This window comes from Danio aesculapii, chromosome 21 (assembly GCF_903798145.1).
Source record: "Danio aesculapii chromosome 21, fDanAes4.1, whole genome shotgun sequence".
NCBI lineage: Eukaryota > Metazoa > Chordata > Actinopteri > Cypriniformes > Danionidae > Danio > Danio aesculapii.
In genome coordinates, this window is record NC_079455.1 from 19,118,265 (window position 1) to 19,134,418 (window position 16,154).

At 35.5% G+C, this 16,154-nt stretch overlaps 1 protein-coding gene across 1 annotated transcript in view; it reads right to left on the reverse strand.

The window, feature by feature from the left end:
- pcxa (pyruvate carboxylase a) overlaps window positions 1-16,154 on the reverse strand; it is a 233,831-nt gene that overhangs the window by 147,889 nt on the left and 69,788 nt on the right. The window lies entirely within an intron of this gene.

Below are 16,154 nucleotides of genomic sequence, written 5' to 3' on the forward strand. Positions count from 1 at the left end.
GATGCCTGCTTGCTCCAGTAACTTCTATTAGACAAGCTTGACAACTAGCAATACACCTGACAACGCTGCAGTCGCTTGACAAGGAGTGGGATGAGGGGGGGGATTGTCGGAGGAAACCGGCGTCTCACTCAACGACACACAAACAGGAAATGCCTGCTAGATTCATGGCAAGCGCTTGATTCACTCTGGCCTCAATAGTCTCGCAATTAAATCACTGCCTCGGCTCAATTGAATGAAGCAGGCTTTTCCAAGGGCTGATTGGCTACATTTGGCAGAATCTGCCATCTTATTGGATAAGTGCTTTCCCCAGTGTGAAGTTGGATTTATTAAGAGCCATATAAATCACACTGATATATTTACTCACCCTAGATTCACCGGGCTCATTCCTCGTGTCCCACAATTCCTTATGCTCATATATCAGGTCAAATTTAGACTTACAGGCGCAAAAAGGAGAAGTGAGCCAGGGTTGACTCTAATGGGGGGACTGGTGCACATATAGTGAACAGAATCTTGTTATCTGGGAATCAATGTGAGCATGCAAGAGAAACGCTATAATGCATTTTTGTCATTTTTATTTATTCATTTATTTTCTTTCGGCTTAGTCCCTTATTTATCAGGGCTCGCCACAGCGTAATGAACCGCCAACTGTTCCAGCATATGTTTTATGCATCAGATGCCCTTTCAGCCGCAACCCAGTACTGGGAAACACCCATACGCACTTGCATTCACTGATTCTCATTCACTATGGCCAATTTAGTCCATCAATTTCACTTAAGCCACCTTTCCAAGGCAAGGCAAGTTCATTTATACATCACATTTCATACACAATGGCAATTCAAAGTGCTTTACATAAACAGGAATAAAAGAGACAAGAAAATAAAAACAAATTATATTAAAACAGATTTTTAAAAAAAGGGATTAAAATGTGTAAAAACAAGTTATAAAAGAATGGAAAAGAAAAAGAAAGACATAATGGTGCGTTCAGTAAAGGCACAGCTCAACAGATGTCTTGATTTGAATGTGCCTAATGTTGGAGCACATCTGATCATTTCTGGAAGCTGATTCCAGCAGCGAGCAGTGTAGTAAGTGAAAACCGATTCACCCTGCTTTGACTGAACTCTTGGAATTTCTAGTTTATTTCATCCTAAAGATTGGTGTAATCTATTAGGTTTGTATTCTGGTCTAGAAAGAAGGCGTGTTAAGGAACATTGTGTTGCTATTTTGAGGAACTGAAATAGACTGCACCATTGACCATCTAAAAGCTGCTATAAATCCAACGTAGAGCGCGTTAGTTATGGGCCCATGTAGGTTTAAAAGTTTACACATTGCTTAATACACACAGGATGCACGGCAACACACAAATATCTTTACATTTGAAAATATGAAATTAAAGGATTAAAATGTTACAAAAATTATTATTTACTACATTAATATAAAAACCACTAACTTAATGCCTTTCTCAAAAGGCTTTTTCAGTTTATTCATGACAATCTGCATTTGTATAATGCTATTATTATTATTATTATTAGCAGTATTTCATCCTAAAGATTGGTGTAATCTATTAGGTTTGTATTCAGTAAGCATAACTGTAATGTATTGAGGTCCTAGGCCAATTAATGATTTATAGACAAATAGTAATACTTTAAAATCTATTCTGAATGTAACTGGGAGCCAGTGTAAAGACCTTATTTTCTGGTCAGTAACCTGGCCGCAGCGATATTGATGAGCTGCAACTATCTGACTGCCTTTTTGGGAAAGACAGTGAGGAGTCCTTTACAGTAATCCACCCTGCGGCTGATAAAAGCTTGAACAGGTTTCTCTAAGTTCTTACAGGAAACGAAGCATCTTATTATTGCGATGTTTTTGCGATGATAGTATGCTGATTTAGTTACTGCTTTGACATGATTATTGAAACTCATATCTGACTCCAGAATGACATCTAGTTTCTTGACCTTATTTTTTGTTTGACCTTTAGAGCCAAGGTACGCATTTATCTTGAGAACCTCGTCTCTTTTCCTAAATGTAATTACTTCAGTTTTCTCTGTTGTTTAACTGAAGAAAGTTGCCACATCCAACTGTTAGTGTCATCAATGCATTGGCAGAGGGTGTTAATGGGGCTAAAGTCATTTGCTAAATTTTCCACTGCACACAACATTTGGACACAACTGTCGGAATATGCCCCCTTGTGGCTGTCGCACAGAATTTTCAGTTGTCGTGCACCATAGGAGAGAAGCTGTTCTCGCAGTGTTTGAAAAAGGAGTGCAAAAGCAAAAGCCTTTATTCTCTGTGCGTTCACCATGGTTGAATGAATACTAAAAACGTCTATACTAAAAAATGTTGGAGGGAACATTACATAATTTTTTTAAAAATTATTACTCATTTATGAATAGAAATGGTTTTTTTAATATAGACTTTTTTTCTAATTGAAAAAAAAATTGTATTTCTCATCTCGCGTGCACGGACCTGCTTGGACAACACTGGAATACATCACATACGGTCAGCTGATCGCATACGGTCTAGTCGCAGGAGTTCAATAATTTCAACATGTTCGCAGCTCAAATTGGATCCGAATTTTCCGCATAGGGAGATGATCGGAACTCCATGCAGCTCCCGGACAACTCTCCATTGGTCTGTCGCTTATCGTTTGTCATGTGCAGTGGAAAGTCGGCTTTATAGCGCATGTCTTTGGACTGTGGGGGAAACCGGAGCACCCAGAGGAAACCCACACAAACAAGTGGAGAACATACAAACTCCACACAGAAATGCCAACTGACCCAGCCAGGACTCAAACCAGCATCCTTCTTGGTTTTAGGTGACAGTGCTAACCACTGAGCCACCATGCCTCCCCTTGTTTTTTTCACCATGTCACATATAATAAAAGAACAGCTTGGAGGATAAAACCTCTCAATTCATGATTACTGAATAATCAAATTACAAAGTATGTCAGAGAAAGGGATGAAGAGAGAGAGAAACTGCGAAATCATCCAGTGGGTCATGAAATATTTTAACCAATAAAAGAAGAGCAAGATTGTATTTGCTTTCATGCCATGCGTTAATAATTCATGCTACAAAGTGTCCGCTGTTTTTATCTCCGGCACAGAGGCATTTTGGAAATTTAGGATTTCTCGAAGGCCAATATTTATACAGTGCTCAGCATAATGGAGTACACCCCTTCTTGAAAATTTATATTTTTATCCATTTCTCAGTGAATATAGGCAATGTATTTTGATGTACTTAAATAAATTTAGATTTATTTATGAACAGATATTTATTAAAATAATATTTTAGTCACCAAACATTGATTTTAAACACTAAATTTGTATTTAATGTTTTTCGATAACACATAAATTTGGGTGTACTAATTTTTGGACCGTTATCGTAAGTTATTTTGTTACATTAGCTCCAGATTTGGCTTCAGTACTGACTAATCTAATGTATGTGCACAAATATAATATTGTATAGCTTCCTATTAAAAATATGAATTTAAAAGATTTGTGAGGAGTGTATTTATATCTGCTAAGCACTGTATATATACAATGCACAGCATGCTTTTGATAACGCTATATGCACATGGTGATGGCAAAGGCAATATGTTTGCACAGATCTTAACATTATCTGGCTATGGCTCATTAATTTTTTAACAATGGTACAAACAGGCTCTCAATATTGCACACATACGTCTTTATGACACTGGTGTCTAATGATAACATCTCCCACATGAACTCTGGTCATAAAAGCTGCAAGCTGAAATAATTACCAAATGAAACATCAAAATCAGCTTAATGGATTATCCCTATTATTTTCTTCCTGTAAATACTCCAGCAGATCAATATGTTATTGTTAAAAAGATATTTTATTAGATATTAATATCTGGGATCTGAGCAGCAAGATGCCTGCAAGATTAATCCAAGCCAAGTGAAACAATTCAGCTTATTTTGTGGACCCTGATCAAGTCACTTAACTTATAAATACTGTTCCTGCAATTACTGAACTGACAGGACAAGTCATTGTGGATGAGCTGAAATGGTTACGGCATTAATTCTGCATTGAAAAGCTTTAAAGCTGTTCTTAGTAACGCTATATTAGCACTAATGTCAGTTAATCTTTCAGAAACTCGCTAAACGCCGAATCTCGACTGCTGGGGGGAAAATCAAGAGCAAAAATAAAAGTTTATATGCACTCGAAGGGATTTATATTTTGATGCTGCCTCCATTTATTCACAAAATGCATTTTTCCCTATTTACCCGTCACTCAGTATGTCAACACAATCTGATATATGAATAATAGAACTGTCAAATCAAATATTTATTATAAAGACCAAGAAATCTAGCGTTGAATTTAAATTAAGACTGAAATGAAAATACAGTACGGCCAGAAATATCTGATGTTTCTGACAAAAACAAATCACTTTGAACCCTTTTAAAAGAGGTCTATTATTGCACTTAAATTGCATTGTTTGATTAGGACACGGCAGATAACTTTTGAAGACACAAACACATGCACCTAAGCAAATCAGACATTAATGGTAATTGTGGGTTTGATTTTGAGTGGATTCGCTGAATGTTTCCAAAAGTTTTATTATTATTTTTAATTAAAACTGGAATTGAAATACAGAGATCAAATAAAGGCTTAATGATGGTAATAAATTTTAAAACATAAAATAAAAAAATAATAATAATAAATAAAATAAATAAAAAAAAAAAAATAAAAAAATTAATTTAAAAAATAAAAAAAATAAAAAAAATAAAATAAATTAAAAAAAAATAATAATAAAAAAAAAAAAAAAAAAAAAAAAAAAAAAAAAAAATCACAAAACTCTCTTTATCTACATACAAGATTAGTTTGATGCCGATAATTGTTGTATAAAACAAAACTTTAAAAGATAATATCCTTGCTATTTCATGTTTTCAAACTTTTTTATTCTATATTACTATTCCAAAGACAAAAAATAAATAAATTGCAAGCCTTTCTAAAGTCTCACAAAAAAAAACTAATTAGATGCAAGATGGAGTATTTCTGTACTAAAATACTCCTCATGGGTTTGTATACATTTAGGTTGATGTCATAAATGGTGGTATTCCTTGTATGGGCCAAAGTTATTCAGAGATTATGGATAAACACGTTCTTCTTTAGTTTGCATTGCACTGCTATTAACACATTTACACCTTTTGAATGGGTAAATACAGTAAAAAAAATAATAATAATAATTTTAAATAAATAAATAAAGATATGATGAAAGGCTACCTAGTCATTTGCAAATATCGGCTAAGCAAATGATTATAGTAATTGCGATAAAGTGTCATCCTTTTATTATGTACTTCTTTTGCTGCTGCTGCAGTTGTTGTTGTTCTTGCTTTAATTTCGAACTCAAGACCTGATTCTAGATATATGGCTGGATTTCATTTTACCACAGTTCATTTAAAGTGAACTTTTATTTTTATTTTTGTAGATGTCAGAGCATTTAGACTAATCTGCTCCACCCACAACACCACATAAATAAATAAATAAATAAATAAATAAATAAATACATACAAGAAATTGGTACGAAACAGTTATGACTGGCATCTTATTCTTTATTAGTTTAACTAAAGTTTATCTAGTCATGTGAAAATTTCGGATGCCATGAAATTGAACCATGAAATTCAAGAGGATATCCTAACTTTTTCAAATGACTGTATGCAGCAATGCAGGCTACTATATATTTGAACAACTTTTACTGTTAAGAAAAAAAAAAAAACAGGAATTGTTATTATTATGGTGACTGGTTGAGTATGGTGGCTGGCGCAAAAATATTAGATATAGCAGTGACAAGACAATGGCAGACAGCCTCCTTTTACAATATCTGGTGGATTGACAGGCACATATATAGGTGATGATGGGGCAGGAGGCAGTTGCCTGTAACATGGCAGGTCAAATGGCAGGTGCACACAACAGTGATGGGACACAATGCTGGCACACCTCAGTGAAGGATCGCCAGGTAAGCAAAACTAGTGATAAACTCACGGTGAAGATTATACGCAGTCTCAATTTTTCTGCAGATAACAATTGTTTCTGGCTCAAATAAAAAAATAATAAAATAAAATAAATGGCATTTGAGGGCTTGTTATTTATTAATTTTGTGTCTTATCCCTAGAGTTTTATTACATACACACACAAAAAAAAGAGCTGTCAACGTTAATACATTAAGCTGCGGTCACACTAGACTTTTCTCCCCATAGACTTCCATTCATGCGCATGCAAATGCATCAGATCGGAAACGCAAGTTCAAGCATCAAGTTTCACAGTTCACTGCATTGCAGAGTTCAAACTTGGTGAACTCTGACCTGTAAAATTTAAAATATGGAGCAATCACTCACTTTTTTAAATGTCTAAACATCTTGTTTATTCCCGTCCCCTTTCACAGCACCCTACGACAGAATTTTGCATGCTCAAACTCTAGTGTGACCGCAGCTTTAATGCAAGTGAATAATCTGAAAAAGTTTATCATTAATCACAGTCATAGCATTATCACAGCCATATCATTGTAATATGACAATATATGATGGAGGAATGCACAATGTATGTGCCGAAAGACAAGAATATTTAGAAAATCTTCCATTCGTAAGTTTGGATTAAACTACAGCTGTGTAAACTTATATTGATGAACTCCTCTTCCTCTGAAGCACAAGTTTGAAGTTCCATCTTCGGGCCAAACATATTTTTTGCAGATGTTAGCAAAATGCCAGTGCAGAGACAGCATCATTCAGCCATGAGTGTCAAAGGACTGGATGAGTGCAGCAACAGAACCCTGTCAACAAAAACACAACTGCAAAGAGAATTGATGCCATCTTTAAATGGATCGCCACAAAGCGCAGTCCCATCAATGTTGTTCAGGACTACACCAAACCGTACCATCAACAGCAACTCTCGTTACAACAATACATGAAGGCCCAATCCCAATTCCTGTCAGAAAAGTCTAGTGGCTGGGAATGACCTTTTTACAGTGTCTGCTATAATGTGGTTATCGTGTGTTTACATAGATGAATATGGCCACGGAGATAATACACAGTACAGTGGAATTAGGATTGGGCAGGGCTATGACACTGAAAATGCTAAAAACAGAGTCACTTGGCACCTTGCCTGAAAACACTGACCTGGAAGCTTCTACAGTAGTATGACTATTAATAGTTTGATTAGCTGCGTCAGGTGAGTCTAATTGGGGTTGGAGCTAAACTCTGCAGGACAGTGGGCCTCCAGGAATAGTTTGGGCACCTCTGATCTAAAGCATGATTGTGATTAATGCATTAGCCTAATATACAGACAAGTCCTACTATACAGTCAAAGTCAAATTATTAGATTTGCAATCTTTTTCAAATATTTCCAAGTGATCTTTAACAGATCAAGGAATTTATCCACACTATTAGCTATATTATTTTTTATTCTGGGGAAACGTTTATTTATTTTAGTTTGGCTGCAGTTCTAATTTTCTTAACCAAATTTTAAGGTCAATAATAATAGCCCCCTTAAGAACTATATATTTTCGATTTGCCTACAGAATAACCCAATGTAAACCAATGACTTGCCAATTTGCAGGCAAAACCATACTGAAAACATGTCTCATGCTTCTTCCTTTACAGATTTAATGCGTTTCTGAACTCGTGATCCTTTGCCGTTGGTCTTTGCTATGGCCACCATCAGTGGTTCCTCACACGCGTGGCCAATTTTCTTAATAATCAGTATTAATGCACAAAGTGGCAAAAGCAGAACTGTGTTACTTGGGGTTGGGTTTAAGAATAGAAGAACATGCTGGGGTTTAACAGCATTGCTTAAATGCATTCCTGCATTGTATCTCTGTGCTACTTCATAGCCGTGATGGGAGATTCTGGGATCCAACGTGCTAATAAAAATCACAGCTATAAGGGGCCGCTGACCCAGTCTCAAGGGCACAATGTTCACTTCCAGTTTCCCCATCTCTCCAGCTCTAGCTTTCCTGACTATATGCATCAGTATGGTTCCCCTAGCAATATTTCCTTGCAGCAATCCAACAACTGCAGAAAGCTACATTGACTCTAAAGCAAAACAATAAAGGATTATTGCACTATAATATGAACAGGCTTTGATTGAGTAAACACACGTCGCCTACCAAACTCCCCCAAATGCACAACATCCTGATTAAGAAAACAGCACGTTTCATCCTCTCCCATAAACCCAGTAGAACATTTAATTTGTTTTATAACTAACCTGTTTTCAAAGCATCTGAATGAGAAGAGAATTCACTAATAATGGCATTTTAACCAATGACTCATCTATCTATGACGCTTTTTTCCTTGGCACGCATTGAAATCCCAGACAACGACGCATTATGTGGGATAATACAATACGTTGTGGCTGATAAATGAAGCATTTCTTAAAAGTGTGTCATCAGCATCTTAAATCTGAACTCTTTTCCAAGCAGATGAGCCGAATGGTGGTTGCGGCAAAGCAGCGGTTACTCTCTTTTGCCATAAAAGCATTGATGCGCACGACATCAGTTTTCTGCAATAAGCCTAATGCGATTTACACAAGCAGAACAAGAAACAGCTGGATCAACCTCCTTATTTGATCATATATAGCATACTTTATTGCTAAATACAGTAGGACTCTAAGTGAGTAGAAAAGGATTTTAAAATTAAGCAGATAATCATTGGGGGGGGGGTGGGGGGGGGGGGTTGTCCAGAGTTGTTTACAGAGTAAACGGGCATCATTTGTCATTTTCCTGGCAGTAAAACCATTTTATTAGAGGTTGTGTGGGGATCATTTTTCAGCTAGGTTCAAGAGAAAAGACGCTGTGTAAGCTACTGTAAAGTGAAGGCGTGTCACTGGATCAGTCACTTACCAATGACTGGTGCAGTTCTGGATAAAGCAATAACAGCTCTGCTGATGTTCAATAAACATTTGTATTCCTTGGTTTGTTGACAATTGATTCTGATGAGCTGGAAGGTGTGCAATATAATGCTTTATTTTTGGCTTCACATCAGGTGGTTCTCTTTGCCTTCGTGTCATGCATTTAATGTCCTTTCACACACAACAATTCATTGATTGTCCCATACAAATAGTATGCGAATAATCTTATACCTCAAAAGCAGAAGGAAACTACTCCAGATGTGCAGTGGTTCATTTTAGTCCAAACTCAAACACTCTGAGCATTTCAATTTCACCAATAAAAAAATGGTGGTCTTGTTTTACCGCTTTTAGCAGTGAACTTATTTTTATACCTGCAGCCCAGTTTAATCTACAATCATACTGCCTTTTCTAAAAGATTAAAACATATACTATCTGGGAAACCTTTGTAAATAAGTGTGTGTGTGTGTGTGTGTGTGTGTGTGTTGAGTGTGTGAATGTGTGCATGCACATGCTTGTGTAAGAGAAAATGCGCGCCTGTGTGTGTGTGTGTGTGTGTGTGTGTGTGTGTGTGTGTGTGTGTGTGTGTGTGTGTGCGCGAGAGAGAAAGTGTGTAAGCATGTGTGAGTGTGTCTACATGTATGTGCGTGCATGTGAGAGAGAGAGAGAGAGAGAGAGAGAGAGAGAGAGAGAGAGAGAGAGAGAGAGAGAGAGAGAGAGAGAGAGAGAGAGAGAGAGAGAGAGAGAGAGAGAGAGAGAGAGAGAGAGAGAGTGTGTGAGAGAGAAAGTATGTGAGTGTGTGTGAGAAAGAATAAGCGTATGTAGGTGTATGAAGAAAAAAAAGAGCGTGTATGAGAAAGTATGTGTGCGCGTGTGTATGTGTTGAGTGTGTGAATGTGTGCATGCACATGCTTGTGTAAGAGAAAATGCGCGTGTCTGTGTGTGTGCGCGTAAGTGTGTGTGAGTACACAGATCTGTGTAATGACATAGGTGTGACACAGGTATTACAAAAAGGAGGTGAAATATGAAGACATTGGCGACGTCCTCATTTCTCAAAGTGTATGTATGCATGTACGACCATGTTACAGTGAGTGTAAGCGTATCTGCGCATGTGTGTGAGAAAGTGTGTGTGTGTGTGTGTGTGTGTGTGTGTGTGTGTGTGTGTGTGTGTGAGAGAGAGAGAGCATGTGTATATGCATATGTGTGCGAGAGTGAGTGTAAGTGTTAGTGTATGTGCGCGAGAGAAAGTGTGCGTGCGTGTAAAAGTGTGTGCAAGTGTATGTGCAAGAGAAAGTGTGCGTGCGCGTGAAAGCGTGCGTGAATGTTTGTCATGTCCAAAAGCTTTGCACATAAGAACAATCTGCCTTTAAATAAAGGATTTGCCCTTTAATGATCAGCTGATCTATTTTTTTTCAAAAAGCTCAATCATGTGTGCTCAAACTTCACTCTGTCTTCATGGTCTCCCCCATTCCCCCAGTTACCATGTGTAGCCCTCATTTGTTGGCCATGTTGTTTGAGTGTGAATACAGAATGTTGTTTCTTGAGCTCTTATCACCTTCTGGTCAAATCTTTCAACTCAGGTTTAAAATAATAAATAAATAAATAAATAAATAAATAAATAAATAAATAAATAAATAAATAAATAAATAAATAAACTAAAAATCAAAACATCCAGCACACATCTGCTTCCCCCTAAAGAGCCACTGTGTAGTCTTTAAATCCCCAGGCACCACAGCATTTCAGCAGCCTACAGTCAGACAGATGAGGAAGAGTGAGCGAGAGCACAAACAAAGAAGACCGAGAGCATTAGACTGGGAAAACAAGCGAGCAGAGAGGAAGAAGGAGGACAGGCGAACAGAGCCGACCGCAGCGAGCAGCATGAGAACGGAGATGGAGACGTTGAGTGAGGAGGTGGAGGAGCGCTGTTAATATATTCAGTCTGATTCTTTATTCCGTTTTAATTGCCAATGCCATGCAGCAGCATATGCAGAAATGATGTGGGAGTGGAGTAAATCCCAGTCAGTCATACAACACACTGAGCCCCTGAGTGACACTGTGCTGTCGTTTATGTGTGTCTGTGCGTTTCATCTCTGCCAGTGCTGATGAACATGATCATAGCAGAGTTTACAGAAATCAACATATGGTGACAGTGACTCTCTATTAAAGCCAAATTAAATCAACATATCCTTTCATTTTTAATTCATAATGTGCGTATCAAGGTTATTATAGTTAACGAAAACAAACGGACAAAACATTTTCGTTAACTGAAAAATAAAAACAAGTAAAAAAAAAAAACTAGAATGTATTGTGTGAATACAAAACTAACTGAAACTACTTAATGAATAGTTCAATATGAACTATTTATTATGCATTAGCACAGTGTTTCCCAACCCTGTTCCTGAAGGCACACCAACAGTACACATTTTCAACCTCTCCCTAATCAAACACACCTGAATCAACTCATCAGAAGATTAGAAGAGACTCCAAAACCTGAAGTTAATGGGTCAGATAAGGGAGACATTCAAAATATGTACTGTTGGTGTGCCTCCAGGAACAGGGTTGGGACACACTGCATTAGCAAATAGTGAATTCATTATCTGTTAAGCATTAACTCTACATTAATAAACATTAATAAGCGGTTTATAACTGCAGATACAAATGCTGTGTTCTTGACTTTTTTTAATGTGCTTAATAATTGTTTTTTATACTTTGTTAATGATTTATTTTTTATTACTAAATTAAGTATTGCATTATTTACCACCCAGTTATTTAAGAATAGTTGTTGGTTTTAAGATCATTCAGAATGAGTAAATGATTAATAAACTATTAAAATCAACATTTATAATTCTTATTATTCAGGCATATACTAATAGTTATATGTTATTAAATGCTTTATTAACTCAACTTCATCCAGTTTTGTGACCTAATCTAAAGTGAGGACTAGTTATGCTTTATAAATCCCTCAAAAAATGACAGTTAAAGTCTCCGTTATATTCTAAACAGGAAAAAGAACATAAACGACATTCATTTCTATTCATTTGAAGATACAAAGGTGAAACTGTATCAAATAAAAAATAAATCTCTGCAACCTTATCTAAAATAAAATTACTGTACAGTTTAAACATTGGATCTTATTATATTGTTAAATGTTTATATTGTTGTTGTTTTATCCAGTTTTATGTCATATTTTGACAAATATTTTCATATTTTGTTATTCAGCAATGTTTAAACTTTACAGTAATTTTACTTTTTAGATAAGATTAAAAAGATTATTGTTCATTTGATTCCGAGCCTTTAATTGTCATTTATAAGGAATTTATAAAGCTTAACTAGTCCTCACTTTAGATTAGGTCACAAAACAGCATGAAGTTGAGTTAATAAATCATTTATATTTATATATATATAGCAAACCATTAACATATTCCTGAATAATAGGATATATAAACGTTGATTTCAATAGTTTATTAATCATTTACTAAGTCATTCTGAAGGATCTTAAAAACCTCCAACTACTCCTAAATATAACTGGTTAGTAAATAATGCAATACTTAATTTGGTAATGAAAATAAATAAATAAAAATAAATCAACCAGTCAAAGTATGAAAGCACAATTATTATGCAGTTATAAATATCTTATTAACATTTATTAAGGTAGAGTTAATGATTAACAAATAATGAATTCACTAGATGTTAATGCTTAATAAATTATTTATAGTGTGTAGTTATTATAAAGTGTTACCAAAACGTCCTTCGTTTTCATCTTTGTAATTGTATTTAATACATACTGCCTTATGCCTTTTAGAAGTAAATCTATTTACTTCGTGCTGCCAGGTATTTGACCCATACAGCACCTCAGAGTCTGTAATCCTGATGCAATTGGCCAGATTAAGCCAGTCCTCCTCCTGTCAGTACTCAAATGTTGCTTCCGCGATAAAAACAACAGCTGGACACGACAGCAGCAGCATGGTGACAGCATTAAATACTATAGATATATACACTAGAAATGAGCCCTGAGCATGCATCAATAGTGCCGCCACATTTGTACAGTGCTCCCATGACAAAAAGTCATTCAACCGCACTAGTTAAGACTAAAACTAATCTGAAGATGCAAAATTTCATTTTTATTACATTGAACCGAACACAAACAGTACATGACCGCCTGCTGTGACTGAACCAAACTTGAACAACTGCAGTGTGGGTAAACTGGGGCCTTAAATGAGAAGATCTCATTTACGCAAGTTTACTTCTTAATAGAAAGTCGTAAAGGAATTTAAATAAGTGAATTATGCTTCAGTTGGGTTGAAAAACAGAACTGTATGAAACTTCTCAGATGTTTTAACTAACTGAAATGATGATTGCTAACTACATATTTTTGATATGTTGAGTGCAAACTTGCAAAGATTGGTATTAAAGATCCGGTTCGCGGAAAAGATCTGAACTTCCCATCACTATAGTGTGCCTAACCTCAGAAGCAGCTTTGCACACATGTTTTTCTTAAGCTGATATCTTGTGGGCTGTTGTATTTGAGCATGGGTAAATGGTAGTGCTCAAAAAAAAATGTAGTCTAGCTTTTGTTGAGTTATTATACAGTATTTATTCTGATGATTTTGAATCTTGCACCTAAAAAAAATATCCTAAGTTAAAAAAAAAACTAATACTGAAACTAATAAATACTTAGTTTTACTTTAGTTATTTCAAAATATAGAAACTAATAAAAACTAGTAAATCTACTTCTAAAAGCTAATTAAAACTAGCTGAATTTGACAACAAAATAGAAAAACTAATGAAAAACAGAAAACTATAAAAACCTTGGTGGGTGTTAAAAACATTGTTGATTTTTTTTGACTGTGTATTAACCTTATTCTCCGCGTACAAGTGGGCACAGCCATTTGAATCATTTTGGCTAGAGACTTCCGGTCTCATTCACTTCTATTCATTTTTAGACATTAAAAACAGCTCGTTTTGCTGCTTGATGTTGCAAACTGATATTTTCTTATTATATTATTCTACTTTGTCTGTATTGTCATGCAAACACTTATTTGTAGAGTAAGTAGTTTGACCGTTTTCTGCCGTTTTTTATTCCAAGTCATTTCTCCCATAGACAGCTGAATCGGAAGTTCTAAAACAAATCGCAAAAATTAGCGCACTTCCGCATTGAAGAATAAGGTCAATAAGGAGTCAGGGGTAGAAATGGGCTGTCGGTTTAAAGTAGGGCTGTACAATATGTCGTTTCAGCATCGATATTGCAATGTGTGTATCTGCAACCCTCACATCACAGGACAAGCAATGTTGAGTTGGGTTTATAGTTGATCAGCACAAAAGTTATACATGAATACATGACATTTGTGGAGTCATTGCAAAGTGGAACTATATCAGAGTGAACCATTTGCATGCGTTTTAAAAACATTTCAAGAGAGTATAAAACATTCGGGCACCAAAAAGTACATCTAGAACTTTAATGAAAAAAAAAAAACTACTGAATTAGTAATATAATGAAGACTCTACCTTGTTATTTTACATTTCATTACTCAATTTCTGTACCTGAATACTTTTGACTTACTGGAGAACCATAAAGCATTGTTCATTTAAGGGTTTTTTTCTTTGTGCTACTGTAGTATTTTTCTCTTACAAAGCCAACCCAATCAATCTAAAATAAAGGATTTCTTTCCAAATAGAGCCATCCAAGCTATCTGGTGAAACTGTATTCATATTATATAATTTTTAATCCAGAGAAACAAAATAATGCAGTGTGAGATTTACAATATCATGCAGCCCTAATTTAAAGCATTTATTAATTAGCTAAGGAACAAAATAGAATATTATAATTCTAAACATTGGAAATTTTAAATACAGCATAGTTATAAATTTACTAGATATTTACTATATACACAAATTTGACTTGTACAAAAAATAAGTTTAAATGAGACTATAATTAGAACAAATTTAATACAATTATATAAATGTTAAATTTAGACAATTCAATATAATATTCAATATTAATTATTTTTAATTAAATATTTTTCAATAATATATAGACTCAATATACTAATATTTTAAACTTTCTACACACCAACCCTACAGGTATATAAAGACAATCTAATATGCACATGAAATATGTACTGTATATGATATTATATGTACATGTAATGTATATGCTAATACGTATATGACATGTTATGTTTTATATGTTATGTTTTATGTTAAGTGTTGTGTTATGTGTGATATGATATATTGAGGGCATCAAGGTAGCACAATCGCCTCACAACAAGGTCGCTGGTTTGAGCACACTGCTGGGTGAGTTGGCATTTCTGTGTGGAGTTTGCATGTTCTCCCCATGTTCACGTGGGTTTCCTCTGGGTGCTCTGGTTTCCCCCACAGCCCAAAGACATGCGCTATACGTGAATTGGGGAGGCTAAATTGTCCGTAGTTTATGTGTGTGAATGAGAGAGTGTGTGTGTGTGTGTGTGTGTGTGTGTTTCCCAGTGATGGGTTGCAGCTCGAAGGTCATCTGCAGCGCAAGACATGTGCTGATAATTTGGTGGTTCATTCCACTGTGGTGACTCTAGATTAATAAAGGGATTTAGCGGAAATGAAAACTAATGAATCAATAATAGAAGCGGCACGGTGGCTCAGTGGTAGCACTGTCACCACACAACAAGAAGGTCGCTGGTTCAAGTGCCGGCTGAGCCAGTTGGAGAGTGTATAGTCGTTTCCTGTGTTGCAGCTAAAAGGGCATCTATCATCGTGTGTGGATCTTGTCGGAAAATATGGCAAAAAGGCCTACATGACAATAATAGTTTGATCACAGTGTTTACTTCAATAATGCCACTGATACTGTATATGCGTACTCCACGTCTTAATTCATTTCTGTTAAGTTCAGTTATGAATTTAGTCTTAATTTTTAATTAAGGTAATCAAAAAAAAATTAATAAATAAAAATCCGCTGTTTCAAGCATATGTAGGGCTACAGTTCAAAATTCATGTTTAACTGAATAAACAGTTAGTAAAAAAAAGTACATCTTATTGAACATTTATTTATTAAATGTTTATACATCACAATTTATGTTCCTCACCAATTATCATAGTAGAACAGTTTCTCAAGCAGTTTGTGATGCATTTTGGAAACCGGAGATGAGCCCCTGGTCTAATGCGCCACCTGGCTTGAGAAACCCGTTCTCAAAGACTTATATTTAGTGATTATTTGGGTAACACACATATTCTGAATGCCTTCGGCAGAATTCAAATGAGCCATTTTAATCTAGATTAATTCCAAGATTACAGTGAGATTATAGTAA